This window comes from Nicotiana sylvestris, chromosome 1 (assembly GCF_000393655.2).
Source record: "Nicotiana sylvestris chromosome 1, ASM39365v2, whole genome shotgun sequence".
NCBI classification, from domain to species: domain Eukaryota; kingdom Viridiplantae; phylum Streptophyta; class Magnoliopsida; order Solanales; family Solanaceae; genus Nicotiana; species Nicotiana sylvestris.
Genome location: NC_091057.1, coordinates 110,440,531 through 110,458,639, shown reverse-complemented (window position 1 = coordinate 110,458,639; position 18,109 = coordinate 110,440,531). Strand labels below are relative to the sequence as shown.

The following is an 18,109-nucleotide window of genomic DNA, read 5'->3' as shown; positions in this document are numbered from 1 at the left end:
CTGTGCTGGTGTTTTGTTCAACTGCTCAACGACCGAATACTCCTTAGCTTGTATTTTCCTCCAAATATCATTGGGACCAGTTTCAGTATTCTGTCCAGAGGCTTGCTTACTGGACTCAGCTAGGTGCTCTGGAGTGTAAACCCTGTCTGTTCTGGTCATACCCTGCGCAGCAATTGCTTCTCCCGTCTTGGTCTTTCCTTTCCTCCTTGCTTCAGCTGTGTAATCCCATGGTATGGCATTTGAGTGGAACGGTGTTATGTCTGACATTGCTATAGGAATGGGTACCCTTGGTGGTAACACAACAACTTCAAAGAGTACAGGTGCCTTTGGAGTCCCAAAATCAACCTCAATTGGCCCGGCCACTTTCGCAGAAGAAGGTGCTTCAAATTCGAGAGGTATAGACATGTTGACTTCATCGCCCCTGGAGAGCTGGTTCTGTACAACAATCAGGTTAAGTGTGACTGCAGGTTTCTTTGTCTCATCATCCTCAGCAATCAATCCTATCGATCCCTTGGGGTCCTAGTTATCTTTGATCTCGATCATGTGAATGTCCCCACCTATGTGATCAGGCAGAGGGTTGTTGCGGACATTAGGAGTAGGCTCCTTTGCTACGATAACCTTATTGTCGATCAGAGTTTGAATCTTGTCCTTCAACGAGCGGCACTCATCAATGGTATGTCCCTTCATGCCGGAGTGGTACGCACAGGTCTTATTAGGGTTTACCCAATGGGAAGGATTTTCTAGAGTTATGGCAGGGATAGGGGAGACGTAACCAGCAGCTTTAAGTTTCTCATACAGCTGGTCAATTGGCTCAGCGATGGCTGTATATTGTCTGGGAGGTTTGCGATCAAAATTTGGTCTGGGTCTAGGGAAATTTTGGCGAGTGGAAAGTGATTGGTAGTGAGGGGGTTAGGCATTATAAGCTTGGTAAATAGGTACAGGTTAAGAGCATCTGGGTGAAGTGGGTTGATATGCGGGAGGTGGAGATGATTGGTAAACGGGTGGTGGATTTTGGTAAGAGGGTGCGAGTGCTTGGTAATTCAGGATAGGTTGATATGTAAGTGGAGGTGACGGGTAAGTGTGGTATTTTAGTGGTGATTTGGCTCCCTGTGCGACCATCATGGCATTGACGTCCTTCTTAGACGTGCCACCAGACTGTAAAGCCTTGTTGGTGGCCTGCAATGCTTCAAGATTTGTAACCATACCATTCTTAATTCCTTCCTCAATTCTTTCTCCCAGCTTGATGATATCGGAGAATTTCTGGCCCTCGATCAGCATTAACCTTTCATAATATTGTGGGTCCTGAGCCCGGATGAAGAATATGTTCATTTGTTCCTCTTCTAAGGCCGGCCTGACCTTAGCAGCCTCTGATCTCTAATGAGTAGCATACTCGCGGAATGTCTCGGTAAGCTTCTTCTTCAGATTCTGGATGTAGAATACATCCAGTGCATTCTCTGTATTTAATCGGAACCTATCCATGAAATCCGATGCCATACCTACCCAACTTGTCCATTTCTTGGGGTCCTGACTGATATACCAGGATAAAGTATCCCCCTTCAGGCTTCTCATGAAGAGTTTCATATGGATTTTCTCATTCCTTCCGACTCCGACCAGCTTATCACAATATGTCCACAAATGGACCCTGGGATCTCCCGTGCCATCGAACATTTCGAACTTGGGAGGTTTGTATCCCTCCGGAAGTTCAACATCTAGCTTAATGTAGAGGTCCTCATAATTCAGCCCCTCTATGCCTTTGTTTCCTTCCATGCCCTGGACTCGGCTGGTCAATTTCTTGAGTTCTGCTGCCACGTTTCTGATAAGAGAGTCCTTGTCATCAGACTCAGGTGCACTTGAGATTGGTTAAGTGTAGTGGGGTATGGTATCTATATAGATGGGAGTGTTGTGGGGGTGGTCGTTTGTGGTGTTCAGTGGTTCAGGAATGGGTAGTGGAGTGTGGCATGTGTTGCAATGTTGAGTGTGAGTGGGTTGCATCTGTGGTTGTGGGGTGTTCTATGGAGGTGAGGGATTTTGAGCATTTGAAAAGTTGACATCAGGAGCGGTGAGAGTGAATGATAAATTTGCCAAGTTCCGAACTTGATCCAGTTCTTTTTGGAACTTCAACAGTTTCTGCTCAAGTTGGGCAGCAGTTTCCATAGCAACCGGGGTACCCTGAGGAATCTTATTTCTTTCGATTTCCTTTCTGGCGCTTGAATCTCCCATTCTACCTTTGTTCTTGTTCCGGATAGGACTCGGAGGAGGAGGAGGAGGGCCCTTGGATCTCGTACTGTATGATGATGGTGCCCGAATGCACAAACTAACCTTTGGGGAGGGGAATAAAAATAAAGAAAAACAAAAAAAGGCAACAAGTTAGTGCGGGTTATGAGAAGGAAATGTTGCAATATTTAAGCATATTGTGCAAGAATATAAATCGCGTCCTAATTTGGGTGCCTCGTTGTGCCCGAGGTAGGCCTAGCAACAAATTAACTTGGAGAACTTGTAATGCTAAATGCCTCATTTTATTGATAAAAATAAGACGAATCCAAAACGACGCTAAATAACATAAAATAAAATGTCACTAGTGGTCATTGACCTTATTACATCATTAAAAGAAAAATAAAAGACTCCTAACTATTTGGTCCCAAAAGGACCTTCCCCAGATTTGGCATCTTTATCCCCCTCGAACAGCTTCACCAGCTCGCGCAGTCCTAGCAACAGATACGCTTGGGCCAAATGTTCGCTTGCATTCCTTACAGTGTTTCGACAATCTTCAATCCTCTTGAGGAACTTTCTTTCTAGCTCCATTAGACCCCACTCCAAATACCCTAGTCGTTTGTTGGTGCTGACAGCCATATCCTTCCATTCCTCGATCAACCTTTGATGGGCTTCTTGTATTTTCCGATGCTCACTTTCACACTCTCGAATTCTCTTGCGCAGTTGATTGTACTTAACCCGTGCTTCAGCTTTTTCGTCGATGATTCTGTGTCCGTGAATAAACCCGGGCTGACCCATACCATTGTGATCATCTTCCAACTAACCTGAATAGTGCGGCACGCAACTAGTGTGATACCTGTCTGGCTCAATAGATTTTTTCCCCAAAACGAGCTTGCAATGCCACATGTGTTGAGCTTGGCATTTGTGAGGGCTATCATCGTCCTGGAAATCAACCCTAAGGTAACTCATTTTGTCGACCCTTGGTATGATTTTCTTTCTTCCCGCCTGCCTCATGGCTCGGAGGGGAACGTAGGGATAAGTTCCTCTTAGACCAATGAGTATGAGAAATGGTGCGTCTTAGGATCGAACAATGAATTCTTCCGTAGGGAACCATTCGACCATCCACTATACCTGGTCTTCTTTTAGATTCTCGAATAGCTCTACCTATCTTCCAGTGTCCTCTAGCTGAGCGAACATGTTAGGCATATAATTCATACGCCTTGGTTGGTGGAAGGCAATGTGATCATCCCAGTCTCTGCGTAAGATCTCTTGTCGATATTCTCCTTTCTGGAGGTGCTCCATGAGCCAGAGCTGAAGTAATAAATTGCATCCCTCAAAATGACTGGCTTTTCGCTGACAGTTGTCTAGAGTCCGATATATCTCAGCAACAATCATGGGCACTATACTGAAAGGTTGTCCGCCAATTCATTCCATCAGAATCTTGGTTACCATGGCCAGTCTGGTGTGGATCCTAGCCTTCTTCATAGGGAACACTATCATCCCCAGGAAACAAAACATGAATACGAAGACCCTTCTGTGAATATGCGCCAGTGAGGTGAGGGAAAATTCATATGAGTAGGTGCGGTATGACTTTCTATGGCCGTACCTCTCGTATAGAAATGGGATATAGGAGCCTTTCAGACAGGTCAAGTCTGGGTTCTTCTTCAGTCCCATCATCTTAAGGAAACCCCTACCCTTGCGATTCTCTGGCATAAGCAAACCCGGAGTCTCCCAAGGAATACCAGCTAAGCCTCCTATTTCTTCGAGCAAAGGAGTCATTTCAAGGTCCCCGAAGTGGAACACGGACCTGTCACTATCCCAGAATAGAGTTGCAGCCTCTATGATTTTGTTGTCAGGCTGGATTTTAGAAGAGAAAGCAGATTCCCTAAGTATTTGCGGACGAGTGTCTGATCACAGGAGTGGAGATCTTCCTACCAATTCAGCAGCCTTGGATGAATGTTGGTTACCATGCCAAATCTGGGGACTTCGTGCCTCATTTTCTGCAAAACAAAGTGTTAGACCCCTACCCCGCCAGACTCGACTATTTAAACCGATAATTAGCATAAAAAGCATTCAGTTCTCCAAATAAATGCACAGAACGTGTAGGTGTCCGTTTGGATTTCAGGGAAACCCGATGGACTTTGGACAAGGCTATCTTAATGAGTCATTATGTGGACAACATAACTGACTCGGCTAGGTTTGACCATGATGCATGCACAATTAGACAAAGTAAGGTTTCTATCGGAGTATTAGACAGGTACCCTTGAGCGGACAACTCAAGAGGGAAAGGCACAAAACCGTCGACTGCACCGCTGATCGACTGGTTTTACCACAAATACGCCTTTGCCGAATTTAAAGGGTGATAATATTGGAAGAGCGCAACCACTCATTATAAGCGTTGCTATGGTATTTGTTTGGCATGAGTGGAATATGATGTTGAAGATGCAGTTTACAAGAATGAAACAAATTGACATGTATTTTCACGTTCATAAGATAAATGATTACAATAATTGCAGTAATTACAACAGTATTGAAATAAAGCAGTAAAGGAAAGCAACTAAAGGAAAGAAAAGACATGAAGAGCCAAGTCAGTTTCGTAGTGAATAAAAGATAGTAAATAAAGCAATTAATGAGATAGTAAAGTCACAAGCAACATGCAATGGTAAAAGCCTAAAGAAAATCCCCAGCAGAGTCGCCATGCTGTCGACGCCCCTTTTTCTCTAACCGTGGGGTCAGAAATCGGGTATACGACATTGGGAGGACAACTCTATTCCCTTTCGAGAATTGGGTTTAGAAGTTGAAGAGTCGCCACCAAATGATTATAGTGCATTAGGACACTTTAAGAAGGGTTTGAGATGAAGAGACCAGAGATTAGGGTAAGGGCTAGAAATTATCCCGAGGGGAAGGTGTTAGGCACCCCTCAAGAATCCACTAGTGTGGTTCCGGCCATGTTACAATTGTGACTTTACAAGTAAACAATCAAGGCTCAAATAAGGATTCGCATATAACATTGCAATCAGGTTGAAAACTTTCGAAGGTAGGTAGAGAGGGCAGAAATTTATAAAAAAAAAAGATTTGAATAGTTTTACAAGAAGAGATGAAATCAAATAAAGGGAGGGGGGTCCTAAGTTTATAATTAATATGGATCACTTCAATGCAATACCCAGCAATCACTCCTCAGAAGAGGGGTCGCACGTGATATTAGCACATTGGTCATCATATCCATATCTACCCTTCCCACCCCGTTAAGGTGTTAAAGCGCAAAATGGTATCGTTACTTATTGCATGCTATTACCCGTCCCAATCCTATCAGTCCCGGAGGCATATGGGACTCCTAATCCTAAAGGGGAGGGAGTTGGGGCTTTTGCGGAGTTTTCAAAAGGATAAAAATCTAGGCGATAAGCAATAACAGATAGCAGTTAAAAGGGAAACAAATAGCAGTTAAGGCTCAAGTCAGCCTCCTCATTCAAAGCAGCAGATTATCTAGCATGACTTACAAATACTGGTTTGGTCTGTATTAAACTTAACGTAGGAAGGGTGACTAATTTATCACATATTTTCAGATAAGAAGTCCGAATTAGGCCTGCCGGTTGTAATTATCAAAACTGATGCAATTATAAAAATTTACCCTAAGGCTTGCCTAGGCGTTAAACAGAACCTATAGACATGATATCTATTAGTTTCAGAAATAAAGAAGTAAACTAATTGCAGAAAAAGAATTGTCAATTACAGGGACATAAGATCTGCAGGCGTTAAACATTATTGCTACTGATTTTAGGCTTATAAGCGAGTTGACGATTCAGGTTTAGTTAACAGCTCCTATAGACATGCTTTCTAGGTGTTACTGATTTGAGCACTGTTATTGCTTATGCAGGAATCCTATAGGCAGATTGTCTACATGCAATTGATTAGGTATTTAAATCCTATAATAGGTTTGCCTAATGACGGATGCAAAATGCAGAAAGTTCTATAGGCATGGTGTCTATATGAAGATACAGAATCTTTTAGAATCGGCTTACAAGCATGGCATTTGTTATGAAATTGCAGAAAACCCTATAGACATAGTATTTATATGAGAATGCAGAAAATCCTATAAACATGGTATCTATATGAGAATGCAGAGTTTCAGTGATTTATAAAATGCAAAACTTTAGAAAAATGGTAATCCCTATGAACATGGTATCTACATGAGTGTAGAATTTCAGAAGTATAGTAATTCCTTATGAACATGGTATCTACCCCTTGCATGCATAGTCCCCTGCCCTTTTCCACTAGCCGACCCCAAATGTTTATTACAAGATTATTACAGACCAGAATGAATAAGACAAATATAACAGAAATTAAAGATTCCAACCAAGGAGAGCCTAATTCAGACCTCAGGTCTAAAATATGGAATAAACCAACTTCCCAAGATCAGATTCCAAAGCCTTCTCTCATCCGGGGTGTTTCAGATATCTAAGGAGTTTCAGGAACTCCAGGCAGTGCTTACACCCCAAATATATTGCAGAATTAGATTATAGTGCAGTGGGGAAATGCCAGCTCTCAGATGTCCAAGTTCAGAGGGAAGTCAAGGTCCCAAGCAGGGCTCAAAAGAGAGGGGCAGAACTTAAGATTCTAGGAATAGGTGTAAGTGCACAAGGGGGAAGGGAATTAGAGAGAGACAGGGCAAGCTAGTGGTCATGCCCAGCAATTGGGATGCTGGCACACCCCTGACCAGCCTGCTAGTCAAGCATTGAGAGTTAGGATCCATTGTGGATCAAGCCAAGGCTTGGACAGTAATTAGGATACTGTCAGGCCAAGAGCTTAACTCAACACATAGAAGAGAATAGGGGTAGAGGATTCATAACAGAAACAGAAGCAAAGAAAGGAGATATGAAGCACAAATTACAGCATATAAGCAATAAAGTAAACAAGAAGCTTGAAGCTGTGAAGTAAACACATAGGGGGTGAGGCAGAATATTTAAACAAAGGACATACCAGTTTCAAAGAAAATAAGTAAGAAAAAGTAGCCTTGAGAGAGCCAAGTTGCAAACAAAGTAGTTCCAAAAGATCTCAAGCGTATCCAAGTATTGAATTCAAACAGTATTGCAAGTAAGTAATCAGATTTTTTTTTTGTAAAAATATTGAATTGTAAGTTAAGGATGATCAAAGTGCAGAAGGGTCGTGCCCCTTTTATAGTGCAGAAAACAAGTGAGAAAAGGTAAGGAAATAACATTGAAATCAATCTCCCTTTAGTTAAGGGATTCTGATTTCAACGGGTAAAAGCCAATTAAGGAAAGAAGTTTTGATTAAAACCTTTTCAAAGTAGCACAAAAGGGATAAATACACAGGGACTATTTAAGGCAAAAGTCTAACAGTACACGGTTTGTGCAAATAAGGAAAGGGAATCAATCAAACAGCCAGGGAAATCAAAATTACAAGCTCAATTCAAATAAACCAAATAAGGAAAAGGTAAAGGAGGTTCAATCAAAGAGAAATCAGTAACAATCAATCAAACCCCCCCCCCATTAGAGGATTTCAGAATCAATCAATTAGTTGGTAAAAAAAAACTTTGAAGGCAGAGCCCTTATATATAAAGCACACAATATGTGAATACCATAAGGGATTGTCAAATTATTTAGAAGAGAGTTTAACAAAGAAAGGTTCAGAATCATAAGCAAGAAGAGGTATAAGTCTAGTTTGCAGACTCACAATGAGTCTAAGAGTCCAGGGTCCTGAAGTGGAACCTAACTCGCACACAAAATATCAAAATGCCAAGAAATCCCCGAACCTTAGGGTTTCGAGTTGAGTCAGACAATAGAGATGAGAAGGCATGCCATTCAATAGAGGCTCAAGAGTCCTTTCCAAAGACTTATGAGAAACAAACAGACATGATACACAGTCAAAAGCATGGAGAACATGTTTTGAGAAAAACTCAGAACTTAAACAAGTTCAGAAGAAAAAGTGATACAAACTTAAGAAGCAGTAGATGAAACACATTTAGCAAGAACACGAACAGAGTCCAGTAAAGCAAACAAAAATCGAAGAACTTAACAGTAAACACATATAGTAGAAGAGTAATGAAAACATAACAAGGATAATCATGTGAGCACAGAAGTAACATGTATAAAAGAAAAGTAGAAGGACAATACAGGCGTGGTAGAAAAGAAAAGACACGAACATAGTATAGACAAATACATGCAATGAAAAGAAAAAGAAAAGCCAGAGAAATATTTTAGGCATTTTCAGAAAACCCTAAATCGAAAAGAAGCGGTTTTGAAAGTAATTTTTGAAAGAAAAGTTAGGGAAATTGTTTGAACACTCAAGTAGAGCATGGATACACAACAGATCTAAGAAAAATTGGAGAAAACCTCGAATAGTCAGGGTTGCGGAAGAACCCTAGAATGAGAAAGGCTTTGAAAAAGGTCTGACCGGAGCAGGAGATGTCAAAACCAAGCTTGAACAGCCATAGCTGGCCGGAGCAAGGTCGGAGACAAGCCAAAGAACTCGAATCAAACAAGGTCTGGGTCAAGCCTCTTCAAGGTCTGGTCTGGAAACCATGATAATCGAGCACGTAGGAGTCTTAGGAGGTTGGTACAGGCCTTTAATGGCTTTGGAAGCCATGGATTCAGGCAATTTTAGGTGGTAATCAGAGGGAGGCGACTAGGGTTTCGGAGGAGGTTGAGAGAGAAGTGGATTTCAGAGGCGGCAGACTAAACGAAATGGCTAGGGTTTGGGGGTAGGTCGGGATTAATTTAGAAAAGGGTAAAAGGCGGTCGTTGATCATTTTGATCAACGGCCTAGATTGAATGGGTAGGTAAGGGATCCGGGCGGGTTGTTCTTTAAAGGGTCGTGGGTCAGGGTAATTGGGCTCTGAGATTGTGTTTAATTGGGGGTTAATTTGAGCTAAAATTGGAAGCCAATTTGGCTATATATTAAATAGCCATTTTGTTTCCCTATTTATTTTATAAAAAATAATAAAAATAATTTTAAAGGTATATTTAAAGTACTGACCCAATTAATAATATATAAATATTAATTAAAAATATTGAAACCAATTTTACAATCATAAAATGCTATTAATCTTAAAGTAGGTTATAATTACAATTATATGCAATTTTAGCTTTTAAAATACCCAATAAATTTGTAAGAATATACAAAAATTATCTTAACTATATTTTGGTATAAATATGGGAATAAAATAAATTATTCACCAAAATTGATGATTTTGGGAATAATTATTGGATTTTGTACTGCTAAAATAGACAATAAATTGGTTTTGAAAATCTTTAAAAAATTTGAAAAAATACCAAAATACTTGGGCATGCTTATATATGCATACACATGCTATTTTGAAAGTATTTTGAGTATAAAAAATATATAGGAAAAAATTGGGTATCAACACCATGCGAGAACAAAACATATTGACGTCAGATATCATTGGATTCGTGAGCAAGTGGAGAACGAATCACTTCAAGTCAAAAAGATTCACACGAGTGAAAATCCTGCAGATATGTTAACCAAGGTGGTATCAAGAGACAAGTTGTCAGCATGCACTCAAACTAGAAGATAGTGCTACCTCCTCTAGATGAATTAGACTGGAGGGGGAGATTGATATGGTGTCCATCTCATTCAAATGATTTGGTAGCCAATTTTGTTGACTTGGTTTGGTGTGGTAGTCAACCTTGTTGAATTAGTATAATTTGGTAGCCAATTTTATTGACTTGGTTTGGTTTGGTAGCCAACCTTGTTGAAATTGTGAAAAGGGTGTGTAAATTGTCAAATATTGTAGGCTTTAGAGAGTGAGGTTTTGGCTATAAAAGGAGAGCCTTAACTCTCATTTCTACACACCAACAAAGAGTGAAAGATAGAGAGCAAGATATTCCATAAACTATAAGAAAATAGTTTGTGAAGAAAAATAAAGTGTGAGAGATATTGTAGTGAGGTGAAAAAGCAAAAGAGTATTTTTTTCTTTTGAGGGTGTAGTAGTCTTAGGAGTATTCGTACTCGTTACTAACAGTGTAAAATTCTCGCTATAGTGATATCAGTTGCTCTTCTTGGCCGTGGTTTTTTCCCTTATTCAGAAGGGTTTCCACGTAAAATCTTGGTGTCATTATTGGTGCATTTCTATTCTTGTTGATTTAACCATAACTTAGTGTTCCGCGTTTCTCACTAATACCGTGAATATTATTTTTACGGGGTTTATTCCCAACACATCGATCATGCGATCGATGTTGGGCAAAGGGGAAGAGTCCTTGGGACATGCCTTATTCAAATCCTTATAGTCCACACATTCTTAATTTGTTCCCCTTTTTAGGGACTACAACTACGTTTGCTAACCATTTTGGGTATTTCACCTCCCGAATGGACCCTATTTTAAGGAGTTTAGATACCTTTGATGAAAGCATGTTTGATCTCGGACTGGGGTCTCCTCTTCTGCTTAATCAAGTGGAATTTTGGGTCCATGCTTAGCTTGTGGGTGGTAGTCTCCAGTGGATACCTGTCATATCAAGATGGGGCCAAGCGAATGTTAGCTATAAAAAATTGAATGATTTTTTTCCTGACTCGAGGGTTAATCCCGTGCCAGCAGAGTTTCATCTTGAGTCACGTATGCCTGATTTTTCAGGATAAAGAGCATTAGCATATTGTGTTGTAAATAGTTGTTAAGTAATGCTAATCGACAAGTGAGAGCCAATAGATTTTATTTTTTTAAAAAAAATTCCATAGCTAGTTTGGGTTTCCGCTACTGATTCGAAATGAAGCCGACGTAGTGGTTCGAACGGAGTTGCGCCGGACGACGGCGGTGGTGCAAATGGCTAGCACGAGAGAAAGAACATGAAATGATAGAGAGAAAAGGAGGCGGAGGATTTCGCTGGAGAAACATATAAGTGGAGATTGAAATTGAGAGAACTTCTTTTTGTAAATGGAACTAACAAAGAGGAGGGGTTTATTTGGGATCAGCACAAAAAGACGAACAAGTCCTCATAATTCAAGAGATCATAAAGATAGCTTATTATTATTTAGGCATATATAGCTCATAAAGATAGCTTATTGAATTATAATAAGATAGCTTATTATTAAAGATAGTATTTAAATAATACAGTACTCCAATAGAGTAGCCATTTAGGCATATATATACTTAGAGTAGCCATTTAGGCATATACAGTATATTATATATATATATATATATATATATATTATTTACAAATCAATGTTTGTTCTATAAGTTTTTTCCAATTATTTTGACTTTACCTTGAAATAGAGAATTTGAAATTAAAAAAACTGATTTAAAAAGTATTTATAGTTAAATATTGATTTTAACTCATAATATTTTAACCCTTTTCTTTTCAAGTGAGTTCATGCCCAGATAATATTGAACTTCAAATACTTCACAACTTTAATTTTAAATACTCATTTGCTCAACTTCGACCAAATATTGTCCGAATAGACCGTTAAATTCTTTTATAGCATTTGACATCCAAACTGATACAGTAACATTTTTCTTTTCTGTCTTTACCAGGAAACGAGTAATACTCTACTAATGGAGAAGTAAAAGAGATTTTAATCACTGCATTAAAAAAAAAAAATAGTGATGCAGGCCATGCAAAATTCAGATGAATATTTTCTTACAGATGTTCCATAAGAAAGTTCTTGTTTGTGACCGTTGATCAGAATATCCCCGCTTTGTCACGTGCTGAAATCTAGTCGCCCTGAGAGGTAGCCACAAGCGATTAATCATATTTGAAAAAAAAAAAACTAGCAGAGCAATTTAATGTAGAATTTAACTTCTATATTGTAACTAAGTAAAAAGAGGGTGTGTTTGGTATAACGGCAAATGTTTTCCGTGGAAAATGTTTTCCAAGAAAATATTTTCTTGGAAAATAAGTAGTAATTTTATTTATTTTTCGGTGTTTGGTATGCAAATTAAGAAAAATGACTTCTCAAGAGTATTCATAAATAATTTAGATATAATAAACATGCAATCATAAACTTTCAAACCAACAACCTTCCAGACCCATAAATTTCATAAACTTTTGAACCGCTATACTTTCAAAATCGCGGAATTTCGAATGCGTAAACCTTATAATTTCTAAACCCGTAAACTTCCAAACACATAAACCTCCAAACTCATAATTTTGGAACTTGTAAAATTTTGAGCCTTTAAACCGATAAATAATAAAATTAAAACTGAAAAATATATTTTAAATTTTTTTTTTCGGGAGAGGGGCGCAGGGGCGGGGCTAGGGGGAGGGGTAGGGCAGTGAAGCGAAAAAAAAAACAGAAATTTAAATTACAAAAAAAAGAGTAAATTTTTTTTTGAGGGTGCGGGGAGGGGGAGGGAGGTGAGTGGTGCAGAAAAATGAAAAAAAAAACAGAAATTTGAAATTGCAAAAAAAAAAAAGAAAAATTAAGGTAAAAATTTTTTTTTTTAAAAAATTTGCGGGGGGGAGGGAATGGAGGGGTAGTAGGGTGGGTGGTAACGGAAAAACTGAAATTTGAAAAAAAAATAAAAAACCTTTTTTGGAGAGGGGGTGTGGTGTGTTGGTGAGGGTGGGGAAGGTTGAGAAGGAGCTTTGGAAAATGTTTTCCCTTCTCTTGATAAGGAAAACATTTTCCTACAATTGAAGGAAAATAAATTGATAAGGAAAATGTTTTCCAAAATATTTAAGCCAACCAAACATAAAAAAATTAAAAAACATTTTCCGGAAAATGTTTTCCTTCATACCAAACACACCCTATATATCAAGTCACTTAGAAGATGGGTACAGTTCAATAAGTAGAATTAGTCACCTGCTGAAAAATAAAATAAATGATTCGTTATAATAAATCAAATATAAAAATTATACACTAGCTAGTATGAGTTAATCTCAATAATATGATATCCCCTCTTTACCTTTGCTATGTTTGGAGATAAGTAATTCTTGGTGAAATAGATAGACGGACACTTGAAGTTGATTAGCAACTATCAGATAAGGGTGCACAAAGTATTCCTGTTCACGCAGGGTCCGAAGAAGAGCCGTATCTCAAGTGGTATAATGTTGATAACCTAACTTAATACAAGCATTAATTGCGCTATTTTCACGGCTCGAATAAACACCTCTTTTTGCCAAGTGACATAAAAGTTCGATTATATATTCAAGAATATTTACCAGCTAAAGCATCAAGAAGTGTAGATTTGCCGCAACCAGAAGGGCCCATAAAGAGCTCACTAGGGCGAGCATAGCCAGTAAGACCTTCCACTATGTTTTTGCTGCCACTTTTTCTATTAGAGACAGTCACCCACAAGTCAAGAAAACCCCTCCACTTTTTAAATGATCGTTCCTCTTGCCCGCCTTCGCAGAACTTGACTCTTCTTCCTGCTTTCCAATTTGAATCTGCTATAACTGATCCATATATAGGTTGGCGCCGGCCGATAAAAACTCTATCTACAAAATAAAATATTGTAGCATGAAATGGCTAAGTGATGTTAGATAAAATAGAATATAGTACACTGCAAGGTTAATTTGAGGCGTAACTAATCGCTAGTATTTTTTTATATTAAGGGATAACAAGTAAGTTCCTCTTCAAGATAGAACAAAGTCATTTATACTTCAAATTTACTTTGTCACTTCTTAAAAAAGGCCTAAATGTATAAAGTTGGCAAAGAAGCTATTCTCTAACAGTCATAGAGAGTTTCACGAACATGGTATCCATTTAATTTAACACTTTTATATTAAAGTTAATTTTTTTCATAAAAAAATAAAACCTCAAATTTCTTATATGCATTTCGATGTGTGATAATCGTCACTATGGCAACTACTGACGCTCTGGTGTTTCTTCAAACAGTTGAGTAAAGCTATAAAAAGAAATATAAAGAAAGGGAAAAGTTGAAATGCTTATATAAATAAGCTGTAATAGTTTGAGCGTTCTTGTCTCTTGCCCAATAATTTTATCTCTACGTCTTATATATATATATAGGAGAAGAAATGGTCTAAATTTTTATTCAAATGTCTAGTTATCTATATTACAGAAGAGCTTGGGTTTCGACCTGTCTGTTTTTAGTCATTACAATTTTAGTTGGGGGCATTTTAATCATTTAAATTAGTATACATTGCCTTTCTAAAAATCTGGCAGCCACTGATGTACGTGGCTTTATTTCCTGCCAACACATAGTTGTATTACACAGTTCCTCTCTCACAGTGTTTGTTCGATCTCAACTCTCTTGCATTATTCTTCCATTATTCTTTCTCTTCAGCGTTTGATTTCACTAATTACTTTCTATATGCCATTGCAGATATGTGGCAACTTTTTATATGTCATTGTAAGTTTTTATTAAGACATCTCCTCTCCCTCTCCTAGAAATTCCGCCCGACCTTCTTCCATTGTAACATCTCTTTTCATCCGTTATTTAATAGGAGTATTTCTTGTTTTCTCTTACTTTAATTTAAGAATTTTATATTATGGTTTTGAAAATTTATTATGTGCATGTTGTATTCTATTTGTAGATCAGACAATTACTTTCTTCATGTGTTGGTGTGAAGTCTTGCAGTCAATTCATAATTTATCCAGAAAAGACCCCCAATAAAATTCCCCAATTCCATCCATCAAGACCCTAACTCGAAAATTATCTAAATCTCCATATGTTATCAGGTCAGTTGATGTCTTCATCAATTCTTCTCCGGCACTCAGTTATTTTTGGGAACATTACTTGTGCTCAACTCTAATTGTAGGAAAAAAAAATCAATCTGATTGAAATCCTTTGTGACTTTCACCTGTTATTTTTTGTGGATGAAGTTATGAAATTCGGAAAAAGTTAATATTGATGTATATTTTCCAACAAGTTAGATGAGTTTTATTATAATAGGTTTTATCGTTTTCCTTATTATCAATGTTAGTCAACTATATGTTGCAGATATATAAACGAAGAATTTAAAGAGCCATTTTTTTAGCAGTCACTAATTTGTCCAAAGAATAGTTCCTTTTACCCATTTGTATTACTTTTAGTTCTCTAATATAACCACTACATTATTTACTTGCAAAAGATTAAGTTCATATTTGATATGCTTAAGTTTTTCTGTTTTTACCTTTTCCTTTTGACTTCAATTTTTTGAAGTTGAATGAAGGAGTCATTAGTTGTTAATCCATTTTCGTTAGACTGTTATTACGACATATTATTCTTCTACGGTTGTTAGATCGGGGAATTATTACTAATAAGATTATAAAACAACAGTGCAATAATATATTCTTATTACTAATGAACACCTTAACAGAAAATATTACTTGTTATTTCCTTTTTAATTTATGTGTTTATATACCATTTAGAACTTTATTGTGCTTTGCCATTATGAGACAAGTAGTCTTGTGACTGTCAATGATACTCCATGTAATTGAGATTAGTCATTGGAGATTGGAACTACTCAGAGCTGACTTGGTTTGTTGTTTCAAAATCTTTTGGGTAGCTTAGAAGACAACATTTGTGGCAGGGGCTCAACTGGAGCAATGTCTTGTCAGAGTCGCGGGGAAGAAGCCTGCTAGATTATTGTGCTTCAATTACTTTATAAAGCCAAGACAGTTATCTATTTTGGTATGTTCCTTTATTTCATGTTCTTTTGGTAAATAACTCCCAATTTTTAATTTAGTTGAAAATTTTAGAACGCTGTCAGAACTGTTGAAATTACTAACATTGATTCATGCAAGTCTGCTCCTTTTTTATCTCCAACAGTGTAAACCAGTTAGCGGTCATAAGCTTTATAACTACCAACCGCTATTTTGAGCTGCAATTCTTGATTTTAATCAATTTAAGGTGATTAGTTCCACCAAGACAAAACAGAAAATAATTCGATTGCTTGTTCGCCTTTTTGGCTTACGCGGCAAGCTGATTTTTGCGCTCTTTGTGTTGGCTTTGCTGGACCTAAAATTTTCATATTAGCTCAACTTCGTCCACCTTGATTGCTGGGTTCTTAAAAATATTGAAGTGTTATACTGAGAGAATTCGAAAGCAATTGTATCGATGTAGAAAAGTTAAAAATGTACAAATGGAATTAACACATCTGTATTTACCGATGTTCTGTACATAACTTTAAACTCATTTGTAAAAAAAACCACTAATAGCAAAAGAAGAAAACTATTACTGATTTTCTGAGATTGGTATTAGTGAAGAGATAGCCTCTCTACTCTCCGGGGTAGGGGTAATGTTTGCGTACACTCTACCCTCCCCAGACCCCATTCGTGGGAACTCACTGGGTTGTCGGTGTTGTTGCTATGCTTTTAGCTCGATAACTCTGTTATGGTACTTCCTTGGTAATAGAATTTTATAAGCTTGAACTTCTTTTGGTTTCTTAAACATTGATAATATAATTTGATCAAACTTCTCAGCTTTCTTCTCTATCTAAAGTGTTCTATTGTAAGCATTGGTGTTTTTAATATTTATTTCTTGCTAAGCTCTCCATCAAAATATTGATGGTTCATCTTTGTTCCTTTTCTTTGCTCATGTCATACTTCAAAATTCAGTGGTTCAAGGCTTCCTCAAGAAAACAGAATGATATAAACAATAAAAAAAGCGGCTTACTATAGTGTGAAACAACCTAAAAAGGTATTACCTTAATCTTAACTTGTGTCAAATATTTCAGTACATAGCTATTTATTAGACATGTTGACCATGCCATGCTACTCTCTTATGTATAGTTCTTCATTGAACACACATGGATTTTTCATAAGAAGGTTTGGAGCCTCCCTTCTGACAAGCTGTCATTAATTTCTTCTATCCGTAATTGTATCCATTTCTCAAGCATTAGCCTAGATAGAGATGAGACCTTTTTGAGTTGCTGACTTGACCTGTCTATGATTTTTGCTACTGTAGAGAACTTTCCTGGATTCAAAATTTGTTATGTGACAAAAATTTAATTTACCATGTAGTTTATCCTTTACTTGACAGGTAACTTCGTTTCTCACAAGACAAGGAGAAATTGTTGACACAGAAGGATAGCAAACTACGCTATGCTTGGCGGGAAACTCGCGAGAACAAGTGCCCCTTTGTCATTTTTTGGTCATTTTTGTACTTCATTATTGTAGGAATTATCAAATGATAACTTTATACATCAAGACAAGATATAGATTTAAATGTAAACACTTGTTCCAAGTCGTAAACTTGCATTTTCACAGGTATTGATCCTTGGAACGATGCATCTGTTGAAGTACATGCTTTTTCTATCAGCCAAATTATGTTTTCTGGAGTTTTTATTATGCATCTGCAGGTCTGAATTGTTGGGCCCGTGCTGGCACGGGCAGTCACCACCTAGTATGTTAATAATAGATCACGTTTCTATAATTGTATTCCTAGTACATACACATCACCGAATATCAATCACATATTACAAAGAGATAAGGAACGTGGCTTAATTAAGTGACGACGAATTATTCGTCAACGTGTCCGCAGACTAGGAAACTCTAATGTAAACCTTTTCTTTGTTGTGATAATGTCAACATGTCAAGCACGACCAGTCGGCAATGATTCAATCATATTGGTAACATCGGATACGAACATATGATTAGATAAGAAGCAATTCAAGATATGATCGTTACAGAAACGTTATAGAAGACTCCTCTATTAACCTTTATTAGACTTTATTACTTTTTATTATAATTATTTATTACTTTTTAATTACCTTTTATTGTAGCATTAATATTAGTAATTAAGGAGCATAATTTGTAGATCATATAGCTCATAGCTCTAGTATAAAATATAGGCTTTCATTCTATTGTTAGATATCAAGAAATGCTAAGAGCAAAAGAATAATATTCTCTCTCATTCTTTTAAGTTTTATAGAAGTGGCCCGAGATTTTTTAATTATTCTTGATCCCTACGGAAACATTCTGAAGCTTAGTCTTATCTTTTCTTTAATTCTCCTTATTTTAATCGCTTTGTTCTTTATTACCTTAT

General features: G+C 37.5%; 1 long non-coding RNA gene across 11 annotated transcripts; it reads left to right on the top strand.

The window, feature by feature from the left end:
* Nucleotides 1-14,321: 14,321 nt before the first annotated feature.
* On the top strand, nucleotides 14,322-17,366 carry LOC104220114 (uncharacterized). Of its 11 annotated transcripts, XR_011402844.1 has the most exons (5): nucleotides 14,326-14,491; nucleotides 14,676-14,820; nucleotides 15,630-15,754; nucleotides 16,681-16,762; nucleotides 17,105-17,366. It is a non-coding gene; the product is annotated as an uncharacterized lncRNA (long non-coding RNA). The 11 variants fall into 11 exon arrangements; XR_011402842.1 differs by lacking the exon at nucleotides 16,681-16,762 and having other exon boundaries at nucleotides 15,635-15,754; XR_011402838.1 differs by lacking the exon at nucleotides 16,681-16,762 and having other exon boundaries at nucleotides 14,326-14,554.
* The last annotated feature ends 743 nt before the right edge of the window (nucleotides 17,367-18,109 follow it).